Here is a 21,485-nt window from a genome sequence, read left to right as displayed (position 1 = left end):
CCTGCTACTCCATCTAGCCACTGCTATTCTGATGACCTCCCACCCTGGCTTCTGCTGTGGTCTTGGCCGGTCCTAGCCAGAGTATGAGTCTGGGGCCTAAGAATGGTGGGAGTATGGGGAGGCAGGTGGATAGGGAAACAAGAGGAGTCTGGGTGGGCCGTGGGGGAGGCCCTGAACGAGCTGCTGCACTTGTAGGCGTCCTTCACTGGGCTGATGGGAAGTCACTGCAAAGGGGGCTTACACCGTAGCAGAGCATATGGCACGGGAGGGTGGAGGATCTGAATAAAGCTTGGTGACTTGGTTGGCAGTGCAGCCACAGTTCTAGAAGCCGAGGACTTGACCAGGATTGGCAGCCACTGGAGAGCAAAGTCTCAGACCTGGGCCACCACTCAGGGGCTTCATCAGGTTTGGCCTCCAACTCACAGCCCCCAGTATCCCACGTTTGCCTTTGGGGTACAGACACTGAGAAGGGAGGACCATGCCCTTTCACACAGGTCATTTTGGTGCTCCCTCAGGGGCATCTTCGCCCTTCCCATGGGCACGAGGAATGCCGGAGCTTCATTTCCCCTGCGAGAACATGAGGCCGAGCAGACAAGTGTTCTACTTGGGGCCCTGGGGTGTCAACCTCTTCAGGCTGGAGCCCCAGGGGACATGCTGCATCCTGTCCTGACTGGCCTCAGCAGCCTCCTGGGTTCCAGGGCCTCCTTGTCCCTCTGTGAACTTATAGAAGCCCTGCTTGCTTGGCTGATCTCCCAGGCTGGGGAGCCTATCTTTGAGAAGGTAGGGGAAAGCCTGCCTTGCTGAGGTGGGACTGGTTACACTTTTGCTCCTCTCAGGGTCCTCTGGCATGGTTTGTAACACTATTCCTATTGGGTTATATTGTCTGCAATACAGAACCTGAAATCGGTAAGCTGGAGCAGACAACCACTATCTATCTGTAACAGGCAAGGAGGGTCCTCTTGGAGCATAAGGCACATTTAATTATTTCTGATGATGGTGTCCTAGTACCCACTGGAGATAGATGGGGCAGAGTTCTGGCTTTCCCAGTGCCTGTAAGGTTGACACCTACCCTGACCTTCATCAGAGGGCCTTCTCGGCCACGTTAGAGCCATGATTGCCCTGGGTGCTGCTCATGGACACAGAGCCCCTGGAAGAGACTGTTTAATTGTATAGTAGCTCTGCCGGGAAGGCAGGCATTCTCCCCGTATATGGAAGAGGAAACTGAGGCTCAGAGGTGGAAACTGTAAACTGCAGAATAGCTGAGCCGGAAGCTGGCTAGAGCCTTGTCCACATTTCTTGGAAGTGCAGATCTGAGATAGAGGCATCGCGCTGATAGAAGCGTTCTAGGGGCATGGGTTGCGGGGGCAAAGCTGAGAGCAGGCAGGAACAAACAGGAAGTAGAGGGGCGTGGCTAGAGTCGGTGAAGACCACCTGCAGGTGGTAACTGAGTGGAGTGGTGAGAGATTCCAAGGCAGTCTTGTGTCATCATTCTTTTGTATCTTTCTCCACGAGAAACAGCCACAACTTTTACACGGCTGAATCTTGAGAATGATCTCTTTGGGGCTCGGCAGGCAACCTCGGAAGGTAGGACAGCCCCCGGCCCCCACTAGATGGCACTGTTGCAGGTCATTTTCCTGCAGGAGTCCTTTGCAGGATGTGTGCGGCAGTCTGCACACAGGAATACCTGAGCTCGTCAGGGAGCATGGGTGTGACCGTGGGGGTGTGTACCTGTGTGTATGTATGTTGGGCAGGCCTGCCTTGGGTCTTACAAGGTTCAACCCATTTTTTGTCCCTCCATTTTTTCTGGAATTGCTCTTTAGAATAGAAGCTACTACTGAGTCATCTTGTAAGAGATCTGTGGGCTATGGGCTGTCGCACCACACACCGGGCTGTTATGCAGTGATCAGAACAGGTCCAGCTTTCCTGGTGGCCAAGCTGTCTCTAGGAGGCTTGCAAGTCCTCCTTCAGTCCACTGCCGGTGACTGCAGAGTCCCAGCAGTTTCCAAGCTCCAGGTCATCTGTATTGGATTTGGATTGAGGCAAGTTTTCAGGGTCCTGCGTGTTCATAATGCAAATGAGTTTCATTTTGCATGTGAGCTCTGGTTGGTTGTAGCTGCTCCATCAGTGTGGTGTTAGGAGTCTTCTGAAGCTGGGTCTGTCTCCGAAGGAAGGACTGCGGTCGTTAATCATTGATGTCTACCAGAGGGCTGGAATAAGGATGGCACCTGTGACACATACCTCCTTTTGGTGTGAGGGGCCACTTATATGTGAAGGTGGGCCTCTATGCTAGAGACTTCTAGTTATTTAGGACTTTCTCCAACTCATTCATTTATTGCATAGATGGAGAAATCATGGCTCACAGAGACAAAATGAGTTGCTCAAGGCCACATGGCTGGTAGTGGAGAGAGGATTAGAAGGGAAGGTCTCTAACCACCAGTGCCGTATCTTTCTGGATACATTCTGTCTCTGTAACTGATCTACTTCCTTGTTCAGACAAGTTCCCAAATACTACGTTAACTTTTTAGGGGAAGGGGCCTAGTGTTTTAGGGTCTTTCCAACAGGCTCCCAAGAGAAAGCTTCCAGTTAAAGACCCTCTTTATGTCTTTGTTATTTTCCAGAAAGATTCTGGCTAGGGCAGACTGTAAGCTTGCATCTTGGAAAATAAATCTTAAGAGAGAATACGGCGATAGAAATGAGTTCGTTGTATTTGGAAGAGGACACAAGGGCTGTGACATAGACACGGTCAAGGCTGAATACTCCTGTCAAGCTCAAAGAAGCAGGCTTAGCAAGAGGGGAAGTTCCCAGAAAAGAGAGGCTTTCCTGACCATGCAGAGGGCTGCCTGGCCATTGCCTGGGGCGTGGGTCTGGCAGGCTGCTTCCTCACGTGCCTGTTTGCACAGTGGATGGAGGAGGAACCAGCGGAGCCCTGCTGAGGACAGTGAGTTCTCAGGAGGTGGAGCCAGCAGCTGCAGGTTCTAGGCCCACCTCTCCCTTAGATAAGGGGTCACATGCTGTCCCTTAGCCTCACTTTTTCCACTTCGTTTATGGTGTTAGATACCTAGTGCCTCACCATAAGTTAGAATCAGAGTATAAAATGGTTGTCAGTCTGTTTGAGACAGAGGTGAGTTAAAAGCAAGAGTGGTCCTATAAATAGGGCTCCTGTCACTTAAAACTTTTAAATATGAAAATAATCTCCCGAGGCCTCCATGAAGAAAACCATGTGCCCTTGGGTAATAATCCTTTTGTGTAGAAGTGTGATGGTGAACATGGGTGTGTTCTGTAAGTAAGAATAAAATTATGGGGACTCTCCTATTGGAAGCAGCCAGGAGTGCGCTAGGTACTGTATCTTTTTGTTTTGTTTTTTGAGACACAGTCTCACTATATAATTCAGGCTGCCCTTGAACTCACTATATCACTGCAACTTTGAACTTGCAGTGATCCTCCTTCCTCAGCTTCCTAAGTTCTGGGATTACAGGTGTGTGCCACCACGCCCAGCTAGGTACTCTTATTTTATTTCATTTTCTCCAGTAATCCTATTAGACAGGTACTGTCTGACTCTTTGTCTTCTCAAATGTCTGCCTCTGAACCCCTAGTTGAACTAAATGCCTCTTTCTATGATTTCAGCATTCTGTCACACCACTAAACCTTCCCCTGAAGCTCAGTGGGGTTGACCTTCCCTGGAACAAAGACTGGAGGGCTGTGGTATTACCCACATCTTCCGGAAGAAAAAGCTGAGGCTCAGAGAAGTCAAGAAGATTTGGTGGAACAGTTCTCTGCATCAGCAAAGCAGCACACATGTATTAGTGCAGAGCCCAGAGGAAACTTCGGGGTGGCAGCATGACCTGCAGGCCTTTCTTCTTCCACATGGGGTTTTAGCCCTGGAAGAGCTTTCTTCCAGAATGTTCTCCAGGTTTCTTGTCAGTGGATATGAGTCCACTAGCATTCCTGGTTGGCACTGACCTGTAGGCTGTGATTACACTCTTGTGGAGAATGGCTGGGCTCCAATAGGCAAGGGGAGATCCTACGAAGTGGGGAAGTAGCTCTAGCCATGGTGCTTCCATGGGACTGGGACCCTGCTGCCTGGCTGCCTAACCTGTCCAGGTCTTTTGGTTCTCTGAGAAGTGAAGACAGGTCTGGGCAAAGAGATGACATGATTTTGACCAACCATGACCTCTCTGGAGACATCCAGCACAGGGAAGGACTCCTCCAGTCATTTATTCCAGGGAAGGCCAACCCCACTGAGCTTAGGGGAAGGTTTGGTGGCATGAGAGAACCCTGAAGTCATAGAAAGAGGCATCCAGTTCAACTAGGAGCTCAGGGAAAGACATTTGAGAAGACATGGAGTCAGTAGTCAGGTGTCACTGCACAGGCCTGAGCATCTGTGTATCCTTTGCAGAGGTCCTGAAGGCCTTGCAGGTATCAATGTGATGAGAATGTTGGGTTGTAGAGGGGAGAGCAGAGGGACATGGCATAGAGGCAGGTGCTTAGCCTTGTGGGGCGTAGGGCAGGCTTGTGAGATTAGACTCACCCAATGGGCAGTGATAAGGGCAGCTTGAAGGTTTTAGCGCAGACAGGGTGGAGTGGATGGCATGGTGCTGGAGCCTGGGGGGTGTGAGGAGCTGTGGTGGTCACCCAGTGAGAGAAAACTGTGGCCAGGGAGGGCGGGTTGAGAGACGGATCATACAGCATAATGCATGAGGGGTCAAGGCTGATGGAGGCTGGTCTTTGGCTGAAGTGGGGGTCTGTGGCAGGTCTTTGGCTGGGGTAGAGGTGATGCTGCTTTCATGGAAGGACCAACATGTTCTTTAAGGACGTTGGACTCCCCTTTCTTGGAGTTCCCATCTTAGTCACAAAAACGCTTTTAATTTAATGGTGCCTCACACAAACCCAAGTGGCTGGGATTGCTCTGTGCCATTGTATAAGTTCCTTGCTGCACAATCCCAAGTTATTCCTGGGCCTAGGGCCTTGAATGAGGAATGAGTGGGTAGGAATGTGGTGCTGGGCAAGTTTAGTTGCAGGTATGTGGTTCTTCTAGGGCACCAGGGCCAGATACTGACAGCTCTTTCCAGGAGCTCAAACCCTTTCCTTGCTTCCTGGTTCTGGCACCCAAACACTGTTGCATCTCTCAGGAAGGGGCTGATGAGGCTGTTCTCAGAGATACTTTCTAAATTGCTGCCTGGTGATTGGAGAGTCTTGGGATTGGTAGTTACATGTCAGGGAGATCTTCTAGGAGTGCTTAGCATGTGCCCGGCACTGTGCGAGGAAGATGCCTCAAGTTTGGACTGAGCAGGCTCGCAGGAAGGGCAGGCTCTCAGGCAGATGCACAAGGAGACCAACAGCTGACGCTCAATGGTCAGAAATACCTGGTAGCTTAGGGAAGGCAGAGGGCAGTTAACTCTTGAGTTAAGTCTTGTCTAATGCTATTATATAGCAAGGGAAAGAAGGGTGTCCAGAATGGGGAATAGCAAAGGACAGGCAAGGTCTAGGAGTGAGTGATGGGGAAAAGATTGCCTTTTTAGCCGAGCGACTGTATATATTTTTGAACATATTAATTACACGAGTCTCGTGTTGTTTCTTTCAGTCTACGGTGTGAAAATTGTGCATTTTTTCTTCTAACTGGGGCAGACGGAAAGCTGGGCACATTTTCCCTCTTGCGGCACAGTCGAGGCAGACAGGTTTAGTTCTGTATGGGCCTTAGCACACCTTCTCCTACTGTGTCCCAGCTGTCAGCAGGGATGGAGAGCGTGTGATGGGATTTCTTGGGTTAGACAATGGGAGCTGCCCACTCCCGCCAGTATGGGCTCCATCTCCAGGATTTGACCCCTGAGACTCTCCCCAAGGCCTCTCAGCCCATGCCAGGCTGGCAGCACTCCCCTGTCACCACGGCAGCCCTCAGGGCCTTGGTCCTCGCAGGGTGCCTCAGAGACCTCAGAGGAGAGCTGAAGTTATTAGACGGCCTGTCGTGAAGACAGACACCTGCCAGCTGGTTTCCAATGCTGAGCACATAGGTGAGGCATCTGGGCACACAGTGTGGACAGCTTTACAGCAGAGCACAGCAGTTCTGTCATCAGGCAGGAGTAGGGCTGACACCTGAGAGGCTGGAGCCTCCCTCAGCCCTTAGCAGTGGCAGGCAGAAAGATACCAAGGAGGTCCCTGCATTATTTCTGAGGTGGCAGAAGACCTGGCCCGAACCTAATAGGTTCAGTGGCTGAGCCCGCAGAGGGACTTTGTTGGGCCAGATGTCAGCCATCCTGTGGTGTTTCCCACCTGCTTCCTGAGGCCCATTTTCGGCTCCCTACCCAATGTACAATGTACAGTGTGCAATGCCCTATGCCTTGCAGCACGCGCTAGTGTGAGGACCTGCCTCAGGAGGGAGGCCGGGGGAGGGCTATGGCACGAGGCTTTGCCTAGCAGGTAATTTGATTCCTGGACCTGAGAGTTTGTTCATTTGTCAAATTGGTTTTTCCTTCTGGCTCCAGAGTAAAGATAAGCCTGGCTCAACTGAAAGCAGGCGGTCAGGCTGTCCTCTTCTCTGGGTTGGCTGCCTCCCCGGAGTCTCACCTGTCCACACCATGTCCCTCACTCAGGTCGGAGTCAGATTCCTAAACCCGCACCCAGAGAATAAGCATCTCAGCACTGTAGCGAATGACCCGATCTCATCCATGGCTCCTCCCTCATCATGTTGCCACCATGATGTCACTTGCTCATCCTGTCCTATCCATCTAGAAATTCCTCCCTGCACACACCTCTGTCCTGCAGGAAGTTGTCCATGGTCTTTCCTTTGTGTGCCCCAAAGCACTGTGCACACTCTCTCATCACTCTGATCGGGTGGTACTGTGCTTGTGGTTTTCCTGTCTGTCATGTCCCTTCAGGGTAAGCCCCTTTAGAACAGAAGCTTAGGAAGAGTTTTGTGAACCGGATCCATCACGGAGGGGAGCCAGGAGGGAACCTCTTGGTGGGTAATTGCTGAATGGCCGGAGGAGAGCAGTGTCCCACATCTGAGCCTTTCACTTTTCCTGAGGCCCTGGGGCAGACATGGCACGATGCGCCAGTAGACTCCTGACTCACTCTGAGGTTGGAAGGGAGGTGGGAACGCTAATAAGCTTGCATGCTCAACCTGCAGTGTGACTGCACTATTTCCCGCTGTTTGTACATCTCCTCTCTACCCCTCACTGAGCCTGGTAGGTGGATGGTGTAAAAACCGTCCTCCAGTGAAGAAACTGAGGCTGGGGGGCATAGTGACTTGCCTGGGGTCCCACAGCTGGTAACAGTTAGAGCCCACGTTGGTCTTCTCTCAAAGCCCATTTCTTTTCATGGCTCCACCCTGCTGCTCTGCAGGCCTGGCCTGTGGGAACAGGCCCTCTCCAGAGAGGTCCTTCCAGCCTGAAGAGTGTGCTGTTTGTTTCTTGCCCAGTGTTCTGTCAGGGTCCCTGGCACGAGCATCTGACAACTCATGTAAACTCTTGTGGGTGTGAGCCTGACGTCAGGGCCCAGCTCCTCCTCTGTTAGTGTTTCCTAATTGGTATTATACCAGCAGTTGCTTTAGAAATCAACTCTGATGAAAAAACTTTTAATTACATAATGAATTATACTCTGAGGAACAGGGCATTGTGTCATGGCCCAGCCATGTGTTGGGCAGGGAGCTGGCTGAAGGAGAGTGCTTGGGATGAGTTGACATGCTTCTCCCCACACAGTGCCTCTGCATTTTTCCACGGTGACTACAGGAGGGATCTGGGGACTTGAATGGCCTGCAGGGATAACACACCAATATGCGGGCCATGGGGAAACATCTGCGCCATTTTGCTCCTAGTAGACCAGAGAAAGCTGAGTGTGCAAGAAGCCTTGTTTTGAAATATGTTTTCAAAATAAAAGGTTTCATAACAACCACAATTTCAGAAACAACTGCTGATGGGAATAACTTCCTGGAAAGCAGAGGCTTCCATGACAGTTGGGATTTAAAATTCCAGGCTGACTTACAAAATAGGCTTATGCTAATCAAAGCTTAGCATCACTCTTCATATGCATGCATGGCTCCCTCAGCCCAGTGCTTTGTTTTCAGTCTATGATGCTTTGCCGGGGATTACTGGGCCTGGCCTGGGGCAGTGTGGGGGGCTGAGGTGGGCTTTCAATTCTCCTCCCACCCACAAGTCCATGTTAAACAGAGTGGTAGGAAGTAGTTGCTCCTTTTGCATTGTCTTGAGATGAACTATATCGCTTTCATCTGGCTGCAGCTGATTGGATTAGGCATTGAAATTCAGCCACAGATAGCTTCTCATAGGCTGGTGACCTGCTGCAAGATGCTGTCCAATAGAGACTCTAGATTGAATATTAGCTGCTTGCCTCCATGGTACTCAAGAGGACTGGATGTGAGAAGGAAGGCAGGGAAAAAGTGGAGGTTGAGAGTTTTAGAAGTCAGGCATTAGCAGGATAGCAGGGATCAAGAGCAAGGGGGTCCAGCTAGCGACCCTCACATGACCTCACACTTGTGTGTCCTTGGAAAGCCTCTGAAGCCATTTAGCTTCTTGCTTCCTAGGGGATCCTGCCCAGCCAAGGACCCAGTCATGCTCCCGCTCATGAAGGTGGCTTTATTGGGTATCAGAGACAAGCAAAGAGAAGATTCTGCTAAGGGAAATTGCCAACTAGGCCCATTCTCTCTCCCTTCACTGGGCTTTTAGGTCCGGGACAGTAACTCTGGGACTCTTTTCTTCTGTAGTCAGAATGTGTGTGTGTGTGTGTGTGTGGAAGGGGGCGCTGCTGTGGCTGGACTCTTGGCAGCCCCAGGAGACCGGGTTTCCAAACCAGAATTTCCCACAGAGGTGGAAGGACACGGTTCTGCTTTGGATTTGGAAAAAGTCTTGCTGCATTTTTCCAATGTTGGTTCAACGAAACTCAAAACTGTTTTTCCTAACGCTTTCTTTCCTTCATTTTTAAGTCACTCTGTATGTGCAGAGAAAGGCAGTACATGTGCTTTTGATTCCTTTACCCTGAAATCATCATCATTTCTCCCTTGAGAAGTCCTGTGTCTCAGAAACCTTTGGAGACATTTAAGCCCTTTTCACCCCCTTTTTAAACCAGGACCCTGCATGCTGCCGAGAGCAAATGAGTGCGGAGGGTTTCAATCAAGACAAAAGGCATTCCTGCCTGCCTGATCCCAGTGCGGTCAAGGGCAACCAGAGCAGCAGCCGCATTCCCAGGAAGCAAGGCCTTGGAGAAATCAGGGTCTGTGTGACGACAGCAGAGGCTGAAACCAAGATCGGGGGGTGTCAAGTTGTAAGGGATAGTGAAGGCTTGACTTGTGTATTGTGCCCTTCGGCTGTAACATGCTGACTTTAGTGTTTTTAGCGCTGGGGACTGGAGGCTCATCCCATGCATGCTGGCTTCACATTCTGCCCTCAGCAGAGGCTGTAGGGGACCCTCAGTGTCCACCCTTCACACCTTGTATCTGGAGCAACAGCACCTCTCAGGCAGCCTAATGCGACAGGAGTCCTGGACAGGGGCAGCAAAGATGACAAGCTTTGCACATGAACTTCAGGAAACTCCTTCTGGATCAGCTTGTGGCAAGTGGGAGAAAAGTATATTGTAAGGTTCTATTCCCCAGCACTAAAAAATAATAATAAAAAAGGAACAGATCTGTGCTCCTGTGAGGTGGTGCAGTGCAGTGGTCAAGGGCATGAGCTACCTGAGTTCAAGTCCCAGCTCTTCTGCTTACCAGTGATAGTATCATGCATGAGTTGGTTATGGTTCTGGCCCTCCACTTCTTCAACTGTAAGCCTCTGAAGGTGGTGGAGATGAATGATAGATGAGTGCATGTTTGCCATACTTTACCTGCCTGCCACCTAGGGAACATTCTTCAAACATTTACTGGTGTCAAGGATGTTGCTTGTGTATATGAATGAAGTGACTGGATGCCCCAGAATTACTTTAAAATAATAGGGAGTGCACGCCTATAATCCCAGTGCTTGGGAGGCTGGGGCAGGAGGATCATTGTGAATTCAAGACCAGCCTGGGCTACAAAGTGAGCTCAAGGCCAGACTGAACTGCATAGCAAGAAGCTGCATAGCAAGACCCTGTCTCAAAAAAAAAAAAAAAAATCGGGAATTTGGGGAAGTAGATTGGGTACAGAGAAAACAAGATTAGCCATGAGCTGACAGCTATTGAAGTTGGGTGATGAATATATAGGGGTTCATTCCACAATTCTTTTCTATTTTTTTGGGGGAAATTTTTCATAACAAAACATAATCAAAAGTTAGATATATTTGCACACATAGGTAAAAATATGCACAGGTTTCTGAGAGTGATGTTTGTAGCAGATCTTCATTAGATATGGTTGGTCTGTTGCACGCAATGCACAAACCGATTTTAAATGATATACAGATGAACTTTTCAAGGTAATAATTACATTTTAAAAATTAATTATAGCAAGTAATGTGGGCTATGATAGTGTAAAAGGGTTCTTTCTAAAATAAAGTCGGGTAGGAAAAGTTAGTTTGATGAAAGAAATTAGAAGATAATATGAGCAGAAGAAATAGATGGCTGAGGCAAATGTGGAGGTAGAGATTGAACTGGTGAAGCATTGGAAATATCATTGAGGTACTGATGAGAAAAGATTCATGTTGAATACTCTGAGTGTACCTGGTGTTGGCCTTAGTCTGTGCAGCTTGGAGATCATGGCAGCAAGAGACAGGAGTGAGACTAAGAGCTTTGGAGATGGACAGATCTTGATTGAAACTTTTTTTGAGGGAGGCTTTTTGAGGTGAGTTTGCTCTACGTGGTCCAGGCTGGCCTTGACCTCACTATGTAGCCCAGGCTGGTTCAGCCTCCCGAATGCTGGGGTATAGGCATGCTCCACCATGTCTAGCCTTGATTCAATTTTTGACTGTGTCACATGATGGCTGTCTGACATCTGGCCAGTGACATACTTGCTCTGTTTCACTTCCTTATCTGCCAGTCTGGGGTGTCCCTACACATGTTACCGTGTCCTGTGAGAATTAAGTGCGATGATGTCTGTAGTCCACCTGGCATACTGCATAGCATGTCACAGGTAATGCATCTGAGAAAGAACAGGAAAGGGTAAGATAGAGCTGGAGAATCCATGTCCAGTAGCTGGGCATGATCCTTACAGGTTCAAACCTTCAATCAGAACAGTTTTATTCCTACTTTAGGCATAATTCTAATGAGTGTATTTTCTATTCATTTTGCTATTTTCCCAGTCTGTGGCTCCTGAGAAATGCACAAGAGACAGGTGGAGGTATGGTGAGCAAACACAATGGGGAACTTGTCAACTAAGGCAGCAACATGTCATTAGCTATAGGATATAACTGTGGCGTTTTGTCTTGTTCCACTAACCTCACTGGTGTAATTTTATGGCTTGAGACAGTTGTCATCCTAGTCAAACAAAAATCTACCATCTATAATTTATTGATAATAATTTTTTATTGAGGGTCTACTATGTCCCAGGGACCATAAGTACTCTACATTCGTTTCCTGATTTAACTGCCATGATATCGCTCCAAGGAACGCATTACAGTTCCCATGTCATGACCAAGGAGAGATTGAAAAGATGCAGTGATTTCCCACAGACCCCACAGCAAGCAGTAGCAAGGCGAGAAGAAGTGGGTATCATTCCAAAGCTCTTTTGCTTGGTCATGAGACTATAGGAACCCTGTGTATGGTGGGTTCCCTCTGTTTTCCTCAGGACCAACATGTCCTTCTTCCTAGTGCATAGACCGTGCATAAAGCTGGTGCATAAAGCTCTTCTGAGGTAAGCTTGTGGACAGCTGGTGGCAAGGACACCGGCCTGAGTGTGCTGCAGCTTGGCTAAGCTGTGGCTCTTCCCAGTCTGGAGACCCTTTAGACATTTGCACTTAAAAGTGCAAGCTCTGCAGAGCTTCAGATGAGAAGTAATGACAAGCGGTCTTTGAACATTTGCAAATTATATTTTTAGGTCAAAAAGACCTTCCTTTTTTATGTGTGTTGGGGTGTAGGGATGGAAAACATATGCCTTGGTTTCTGTCACTGGTGCCCGGAATCCCAAAGATAATGGTTGAGTGTCATGGTAGTCTGGTAACAGATTTTCCAATAATTTTCCACTAATACAGCAGTGCTTTGCAGATATTAATAGGCATCTAGCATTTCTAAAGAGAAAAATAGCCCATGGTTTAGATATGGTGCTGTTCATGAATTATATGAATATAACTTATGAATGGGATCATCTTGTGTTCAGAAAAAAACAGTGTTGGTGAATCTAGCAGTCACATTATGGGATACTCAGCAAATATGAGGTATTATCACAGGCAAAAGGGCAAATATGCCAGCATTTACATGTTGTATTTTTTCAAGTAGTTGCCCTGAGGCACTACACTTATTCCAGAGACACTGTCATTACTCCATTCCTTTGGGTGGTTTCCCCTCAGTGACTACCTTCAGACCTGAGTAGATGTTTATTACATTGCCTTTAATTAAGGCAATTCTTTGTTTTTTGGGGGCATATTTGCTCATACTTAAAAAGACCCAAAACTCAGATCAATGAAGTATATCCATAGTTAATTTAATTAGATGTCAACTACCACAGGATTGCTGAAAATAAAAACAATCACAAAACCTCGGAGATATTTAATAACATTATTTACCTCTTGAGTCTGCAAGGGTTTCGCTGCGCTAGCATAGGTTTGACTGATCTTGCTTGGGCTTCCTCATGCATCTGCCATCACCTGACCCTGGATAAGTTTGCCCAGATACCGTGGGTGCAGCTGGGTGAGCATATCTGGGATATCTGTGGCACTCTGTTTAACGTGTCTTTTGTCCTCTAGTAGGCTAGCTGGGGTATATTCTCCTGGTGACAGCAGAGACAGAAAGAGAAAGAAACCCTAGTGTGTAAGTTCATTTCAAGCCTGTGCATTATTTCTGCCAACATTCCATTGGCCAGAAAAAGTCACATAGTAAAAGATGTAGGAAAGGGTGAAGAACTGTGATTTTTTTTTTTTGGTCAGCCTACCACGTAATTAAGTTATGGTACATTTTTGTTATTATTGTTCCAAAAGGTATTGTGGGCTCAAAAGCCTGACAGTGATCTTGTGGGTTATCAATGAACTGTCCCAGAGAAGAATTTTAGACAGTTGTCAGCGTGTGTGTGTGTGTGTGTGTGTGTGTGTGTGTGTATGTATGTGTGTCATTCCCAGTGATCTGCGGGCAACAGGAGCATCTTTAGAAGGAAGGGGATCGCCTTTTCAGTGACTACGAGGGTGAAAGGGCTGAGAGCCGCATGTTAGGCCTGTTAGATTGAACTAAATTTGCACTGAGAACCTTACTTTGTTGTCTCCAAATGATAAACTGGTCTTGGGTGTATAAATTTTTTTTTTTAAATTTCTGCAATAGCCAGGCTCTCAAACAATTAAGATTTGATCTCTTTTAATAACTCATTTCCCTGCAGTGGCTAAACCATTCCCTTCACTGATGGCATCTGCAAGGCATGGGGTTAAATAGGATCCATGACTAATTTGTCATCCATTTGCTGTGTTAAATTAAGTTTGCTGAGCACCCTTCTGCATTGTGTTAGACTCTGGGCATACAGAGGCAAGTAGGAGGAGGGTAAGGAGAGTGGAAACAGGGATACAAAGGAGAGCTGCCTTCACAGACCATGATGCTGAAGTTCATGAAACTGAGAAGTATGTTTCACACACCTCTCTGTACCAGAGGTCAAACACATGCATACATGCACACACACACACGTACAGACAGACAGGGACAGATGAGAGGTATTTCCTGCTTCAAAGAAGCTCAGAAAATAATGGAGAGGACCTATATGCATACACTAGTGAGTGCCAAGGAGCAAGAGAACTGGCTAAGTATAGGGTAGCAAAAGGGGTTAAAGGATGAGCACTGAGCCCCGTCTTTTGGAGCTGGGTGGATTCCCAGCAGAGCGTGCATTTAAGCTGGGTCTTAAAGGATGTTCACGGATGTGACAAGCAGAGAAGGGGCAGCACTGTCGTCCTACTGGTCGTGGGACTGTGGGCTCAGGAAGGTGAGAGACAAGCACAGAGCAGCAGGTTTGGGCTTTTGTGGGGAGGGGATGAAGAGGTGAAAAGATTAGAAGAGTAAGGGCGCAGATTGTGATGGGAACCCAGGGAGAGCTGTGAGGGTTTTCCTGGGCAAGGACAAGGGGACCGGAGAGACAGGGACTGATGGGAGAGGGCTGGAGAGGCGGCCACAAAGGACTCAGTGGATGACCGAGGTGCAGGGGAGCTGAGTCAAGGCTGCCTCCAGATTCTGGATAATGAGGGAGGGTAGAGAGAGGCATGTAGTGGAGATTTTGGCACACACAAAAGCCATGGTGGTCTTATGTGTTATATTAAAATATAATTAGGGAACTTTACCAGAAAATTCCCCAGAAACTTTACCCCAGAAAGAGCAGGGATTGAGATAAGGAGAACCTGCATTTCAATTCTGGTTTTACCACAGTATGCATTTGGACAAGTCACCTAACCATGGAGACTCACTTTTGAAATCTATAAAATGGAGCTAATACAGTGGTGGTGTGGTTTATATCTAGAAGTCCCCCCAAAGTCTTCCAGGTTCAGAGTGGGGCTTGTGGAATGTGATTGGATTGTGGGGGTGCTATAGCTGGTGTGGTGTTGGGGGGTGGGACCTGGTTGGAAGGGGTGGATCACTGGGGGTATGACCTGGAAGGCTCTATCTCCTTTCCTGATTCCGCCCTCTGCCCTCAGCTTCCTGGATGCCATGCTGTGAGCAGCTTTCCTCCACACCCAGCCTTTCTGCCATGTAAGGACTAAAACTTCTACCTGAGCCAAGATAAACCTCTCCTCCTTTACATTGTGGGTGTCGGGCATTGTGTCTCAGCGAAGAGGAAAGGTGAACCTGGGTTTCAATTCTGATTTTACCACAACAGAGGATTGTTTTTGAGCATTAAAATTACACTGTGTAAATTAAATGGACATAATGCTTGGCCCATTTCAAGTACTCTGGTTAATCCAGAATAGGCAGGGGAATGATGGTCGTAGGCAGATGTAATTCCCCATGAATGCCTTGAGTTGCACCCCGATGTGGGCTGATTAGGTGAGCTCGTCTCAGCATGTCAAAGACTGTGTCACGTGCTGATTGGATAAAGAACTCTGGCCAGCAATGTTGGAAAGCAGTGTGTGTGGGGTGTGTATGTACGTTTGTACTGGGGGGGCCTGCAAAACAGACCATTTGAACAGGTAGGACCAAGGGTTGCTACACCTTTTAATGCTTCAAAAATTCTCTTTGAGCTAGTTTCCTGACTCTCTCCCCAAGTCCTAGTTTGAAATCAGAATGATACCCAGGAGGGTGGAGGTAGAATTTGGTTTTGCTGATAGGCTCTGAGGTCAGTAACAACTTCCAGGAACAGTAAGTCCAGGAGGCTGTGAGCACCTCTCAGACCAGTTAAGCACTTTCACTAATATCCTTCCCCTTTAGAATGTCAGGCCCCAGGAGACAGAACAGCCGCTCTCTTGGCTTTATCTCTGTGCATATGGATGGCATCTGGTGCCTACAGAAGGCCAGTGAGATGGGTAGGGAGGGGAGTGGGCAAGAACTGAAGATGCTGAAGGACAGACAGGCAGACAGGTAGGAAGAGATCCTAGATTCAGAATCTAAGGCCTCAGCGTTATTTAAAGAGGAACAGTATAAATAGCAGGTTCTGGAATCTCCAGTAGGAGTTCCACTCCTAGCCAGAGTAAATGGTCCAGAAGTTGCTTTGTGTCTGCCCCACGGTGCTTCCCCACCACTTCTTTTATCAGGCACAAACTTGGCCTACAGAGAAGCAGCCAGGCTGTGTGCTTGAGCTCAAAGACAGCCACTGATGCAAAGATTAGGCTGTGAGATCTTTTAAAAAGCGGCAGTCAATTCTCTGTGCCCTGGGGAACCTGAGAAAGTTTACTGAGGGAAGGAGGTGCCCTCCACTCTATTTAGATGCTTTCCTGGTGCTTAGTGCTCTGGGGAAAAACTGATTTGAAGAGAGGGTGCAGGAGCAGATGCATGATTTGTGTGCACAGGCACGGATGACACAGCCTCTCAGCTGGTGACACTTGAGCTGAGCCTTACAGGTGGAGCAGGGGTTGGGCAGTTTGCCAGTGAGGGAGAGCGTTGCAGGGGTCAGAGGTCTGCCTTCTGAGGCCAGCCCTATCCATAATCACACACTGCTTGCCTGCTATTTACTGAGAAAAGGGCCAAAAGGGGAAAGAAAATATGGAAGAAAGCCCAAAGTCCCAGGAAAACCCTCAGTCCCTCAGGATGGTTGGCCTCCCAAGAAGGGATTCCCACAGCTACTGGGCTGCTCCCAAACCAGCTTCCGGGACTTCACTGAGCTATGTCAGAGCCAGACAGATGGCCAGGTAAGATCCAGCAGACAGCAAAGGGACAATGACTCAGTCTCTGGGATAACATGCCTAGACCACTTTTCAGAGTGGAGATTGGGAGAACAGGATTTAAGTGCTGGTTCTGCAAGTGCCTCCTCCTTCTGACCCTCCCAAGGGATTGTGAGGAGGGTTCAATGCGATGTTGTGCACAGGTTGCATAGCCGAGGCCCTGGTACAAGGTGGACGGCCACTGTCTGGGAGCAGCAGTCTCAGGTGCCGTGTGAAGGGCAGGACCTGTCACGCTGTAGGAGACAGTGCAGGGAGCATCCAGCGGTAGAGTTGCAGGCAGTGGAGGGCTGCCTGGAAGAGGGGTGGTGGCTTTACCTTGCCACCTGCCATGGCAGGATTTGCAGGGAAGTTTCAATGGAGGCAGCTTCTGTTCACCCACAGGTGCAGAGGAGAGATAGAAAATCTCAGACCTGTCCTCACTCCCCTCTATACAGTGATTCATCTCAGGAGCAGTGGGCCTTGCTACCTGTGTGACAGCTTCTTAGGGATCTGTTGCTAATGTCCCATCAATCCCTACACCAAGCATGCAGCTAGCTTATGATAGACAAGCCAAGGCCTTGGGTACCAGAACCTGCAAGTGAGGTGGGGCCTTTAGGGATTGTGACGGGGGAAGCTGAGAACTGGGATGAGCCTTGAAACCATGATAGCAACCTGTAGTACCACCTGCTCATTCTGGCATCATTGTGGGATACCATGGTGCTCTGCCTAGATCTCCTTGGCCAGGGCTGACACACCTGTCCCCCAGCTGCAGGGTATATCATTGCTAATGGCTCATAGCCACATCCGTCCCTGAGCTTTGCCCTCTGGAGTGGAAAACTGCCTTACTGAAGGTCATGTCCCCTCCTAGGGTGGTCCATGGCCAGTGACTGGCTGATGTGTAGATACTAAGGTCCCAGCTAAGACCTTGGTTGCAAATTGCACTGTGGGTTTTCCACTGCCTGATTCTGCTTTCTTCCTCCTTTACTGGTATCTCTTTCAAGAGTATCCCCAAAGAACTTCTGTACACATCTCTCTCTATCTCAGGATCTTTTTGGGGAACTTGGTTTTAGTAACTGATATCCAGAGTGTTTCTGTGAATCTGCCAGCCTGATGCTAAGAAGGACCCCACCGCTGATGGCTTCTGGTGTGTTGTCTTAGCAACTGCTGTTGAGGTACAGACACTAAAATTTTACTATGGCAAACTTGAGTGCAGCTCTATTGGGAGGCATTTGGGGCTGATTTATTATTTCTAGCATCTGAGAGGTTATGGAAAATCAGTAAATATAATAACTATAAAATTGAGTGGCTATTGCTAAGCGCCCTAATTAGTTGAAGAAAGATAATGGCAGGCTATGGGCAGCTAACCATCAGTTTAATGAAAAATGGGAAAGAGAGCTTTGTTGTAGTAGTTAAGGAAACACTCGTCTTTTGCAGAGACCAAGCAGGACATAAGAACAGACTTAATTGCAAGAGTAATAGAACTTCAGTTGTACTTTAAACACCAGAAAACCTAACACGACCAGTTTAGGGCAGCTACAGTAGAAGCAGGAACAAATGAATATATTGCGGGGTAAGGTACAAAAGAGAACATTGAACTTCCACATTCTCCTGCAGTTGCTGGGCAGAAGGGGCCCCTCCCCATTATTAAAAGACAGTTGTCTTCCCTCTCTTACCCCTTCCTTTCCTCTTTTCCCTTTCTCACCTTGCTTGAAGATCATGTGGAAGCCTCAAATTAAACGAGGCGAGTGCTTTATAAAAAATGCTCTATACTCTTAGGATGCTGGGCCAACAACAAAAGTCAGCTCTTAGAAGCACTAGAGTGGGGAGGTGCTGGGGTACCCAGGGATGAGAACTATATGTTGATGGAGAACCAAGATCTGGCTAAGTTTTAAATAATATTTAAGTGATATGTAATAATTATATACACATCTGGGATACCACATGATATTTCTATATATATCTATGCATTGTGCCGTGCTCAAATCAAGTTAAATGTATTTAGCTTAAACATTTACCACTTTGTTATGGTAAAAACTAAAACTTCTTTTAGCTTTTGAATACAGAGTATGTTATCATTATCTATAGTTACCCCTACTGTGCAGTGGTGCACCAGCTCTTCTCACTCCTATATAACTTAGCACCTGTTGATCCACCTTCCTCATCCCTTTGTTCCCTGTACTCTCCTGCACCTCTGATAGCTACCGTTCTCTGAGTTTTTATAAAATCAACTCTTTTAGATTCCATATCTGACTAGTCATGTAGTGTTTGCCTTTTTGTGCTTCACTTATTCAACTTAACAGAGTGACCTTCAGTTCTGTCCGTGTTATCACAGATGATAGGATCTCATCTTTCTGTTTAAAAATGGCTAACTAGCATTGCATTATGCATATGTACCACATTTTCTTTACCCATTCATCAGTTGATGGGCACTTAAGTTGGTTCGATTTCTTGACGGCTGTGAATAGTGCCTCAACAAACATAGCGGGGAAGATATCTGTTCAACATATAGATTCATTTCCTTTGGCTATAAACCCAGTAGTGGGTTTGCTGGATCATATGGTAGTCCTGTTTTTTAATATTTGAGGAATTTTCATGTTGTTTTCCATAATAGTTGTCCTAATTGATATCCCCACCAGCAATGTGGAGGGATTCCCTTTTCTCAGCCTCCTTGTCCTCACTTGTTATCTTTTGTCTTTTTGATGATAGCCATTCTAAAGTGGAGCAATATGATATTGCATTGTGGTTTTTATTTGCATATCCTTGATGATAAGGAATGTTTAATACTGTAAATATACCTGTTTGAGGTATGTCTTCTTTTAGCAAATGTCTATTTAGATCTATTGCTCATTTTGGAAATCACATTTTTTTTTTGCTATTGAGTTGCTTGAGATCCATGTGTATTCTATATATTAACCCCTCATCAGATGTGATCTTTGTAAATATTTTCTACATTCTGTAGGTTCTCTTCAATATGTTCATTGTTTTCTTTGTTATAAAGAAGCTTTTCATTTGATGTAACCCACTTGTCTATTTTTGCTTTTGTTTTCTATGGTTTTGGGGTCTTGTTTAAAACAATCTTCCTATTCCAAAATTCTGGAACATTTCCTCATGTTTTCTTAAGTCATTTCCTAGTTTCAGGTGTTATATTTTTAGTGTTTAATTCATTTTGAATTTTTTTTAATATGGTGAGAGGTAGGAGTCTAGTTTCATTCTTCTGCATGTGGATATCCAATTTTCCCAGCATTTATTGAAAAGACTGTCCTATCCCCAATTTGTGTTCTTGATACCTTTGTCAAAGATCAATTAGATGCAGATATCTAGGTTTATTTCTAAGCTTTCAATTTTGTTCTACTGGTCTATGTGTCTGTTTTATGCCAACAACATGCTGTTTTGATTACCACAGTTTTGTAGTATATTACCACAGTAGTGTGATTCTTCCTCCTTTGTTCTTTGTATTTAAGATGGCTTTGACTATTCAGAGTGGTTTTTGTTGGTACTGGGAATCGAACTCAGGACCTTACACTTGCCAGGCAGGCACTGTACCGCTGAGCTACTTCTCCAGTCCTGTTCAGAGTTTTTTTGTGGTACCATATGAATTTTAGAATTGAATATTCTAGCTCTGTGAAGAATGTCATTAGTGTTTTGATAGGGATTACATTGAGTCTACTGGCTAAATTGTTGTATGAGTGGACGGTTCTGGGAGAGTGCACATAGGATTGGATCAAGGTGCTGTGTCAAGGGAAGTGTCATATGAAGTGCACTGGGGGAGAGTTTGTCTATATTGTAACACATAAAAGATTTAATGTACTGGCAAGACCGCAGGAGATGGTGGTAATGTGCTGCCAGGATGGCTTCTGGAAACTTGGCAAAAAGTAATAACACTAAGTGAAGAAGACATAAAAACCCACTGTGGCAGACTTTGTGGAAGAGATTTAAGGGCTCAGACAGTAGGGTAAAAAATAAGTCTGGAAAAAGTTGACTTATGCTCTGTGGTAGGGCCAAGAGGATATTCTGTTTACCAAGGTGATAGAAATATGCTGAGGGGAGTACTGGCATCATGGAGAAGCCAAGTGGGCCAGGCTGATGTTCAGAGAAAGCATTTCAATAGCAGACTTCTTCACGGTGATGAGGAAGTGATGGGATTCCAGGCACTAGCAGCCAGATGTCAGTACTTTCACTGTCAGAAACAGGGTGGGCATGATTATGTCAACAACAGGCAAAGCCTGAGTCGTAGCAATGGATCTCACCTGCATGTTACTGGAGAGATGATTAGAGGTCACAATCTGCCTCACAAGACAAATTGGCCACCAACAAAAGCTTTATTCAATGTGTATATAATCAAAATAAATCAAGGATACTTGGGACAACTGCCCCAATAAAAATATTTAATTGTTGCCCATTTTCCAGACCTAAGCTAATTCCCATAGCTGACCCAGAGGGAAAGTCTGGGTCACTGTGAAGAAAGACCTTGCCTCTCTGGAGCAATATATAGTACGCAGTAGTAATTACCCTAGAATATTTCCCAAATGGTTTATGGCCATGTACTTAGGTAGCCATTCCCTGGGAAGAACACTCAGATGTTTTAAAAATCTGGAACTTTTCATAGTGTCTGAACTAACATTGATACCCACAGTATGGCATCTAGAGTGCCATGAAGTCTCCTTTTTGGTGGAGAGACGTGAAGTCCTTCTAACAAATGCAGTCCTGGCTTAGAAGCAGCTTACAGTGGGCCCACTGGACCTGTGGATCTGCCTGATGATCATCTTCCCAGGCTTCAAATGTATTATGGAGTAGACTTGGTTGGTAGTTTGCAGAACCTTCACAATGAATGTTTGACCTGCTGTGTAATAAATGTTGGAATGAGAAAACCCAAGTGGAACTGAAATTATCCTTTTCTCTGATCAAGATTGATGGGTTTTCCAGAAAACGCAATCCTGGGCAACAAAGACAAGTCAGGTGGAATTACAAGCCCTGACCTGAAATTATACTACAAAGCTACTGTCATAAAATCAACCTGGTACTGGCTTAAAAACAGACCTGATGGAACAAACTGGAAGAAAGAGCCACAACCACAGACACACTCAGCCACCTAATTTTTGATAA

Source organism: Chinchilla lanigera, unplaced genomic scaffold, assembly GCF_000276665.1.
Source record: "Chinchilla lanigera isolate Chin_1 unplaced genomic scaffold, ChiLan1.0 scaffold00107, whole genome shotgun sequence".
NCBI classification, from domain to species: Eukaryota; Metazoa; Chordata; class Mammalia; order Rodentia; family Chinchillidae; genus Chinchilla; species Chinchilla lanigera.
Note: the sequence above shows the minus strand (reverse complement) of the source record.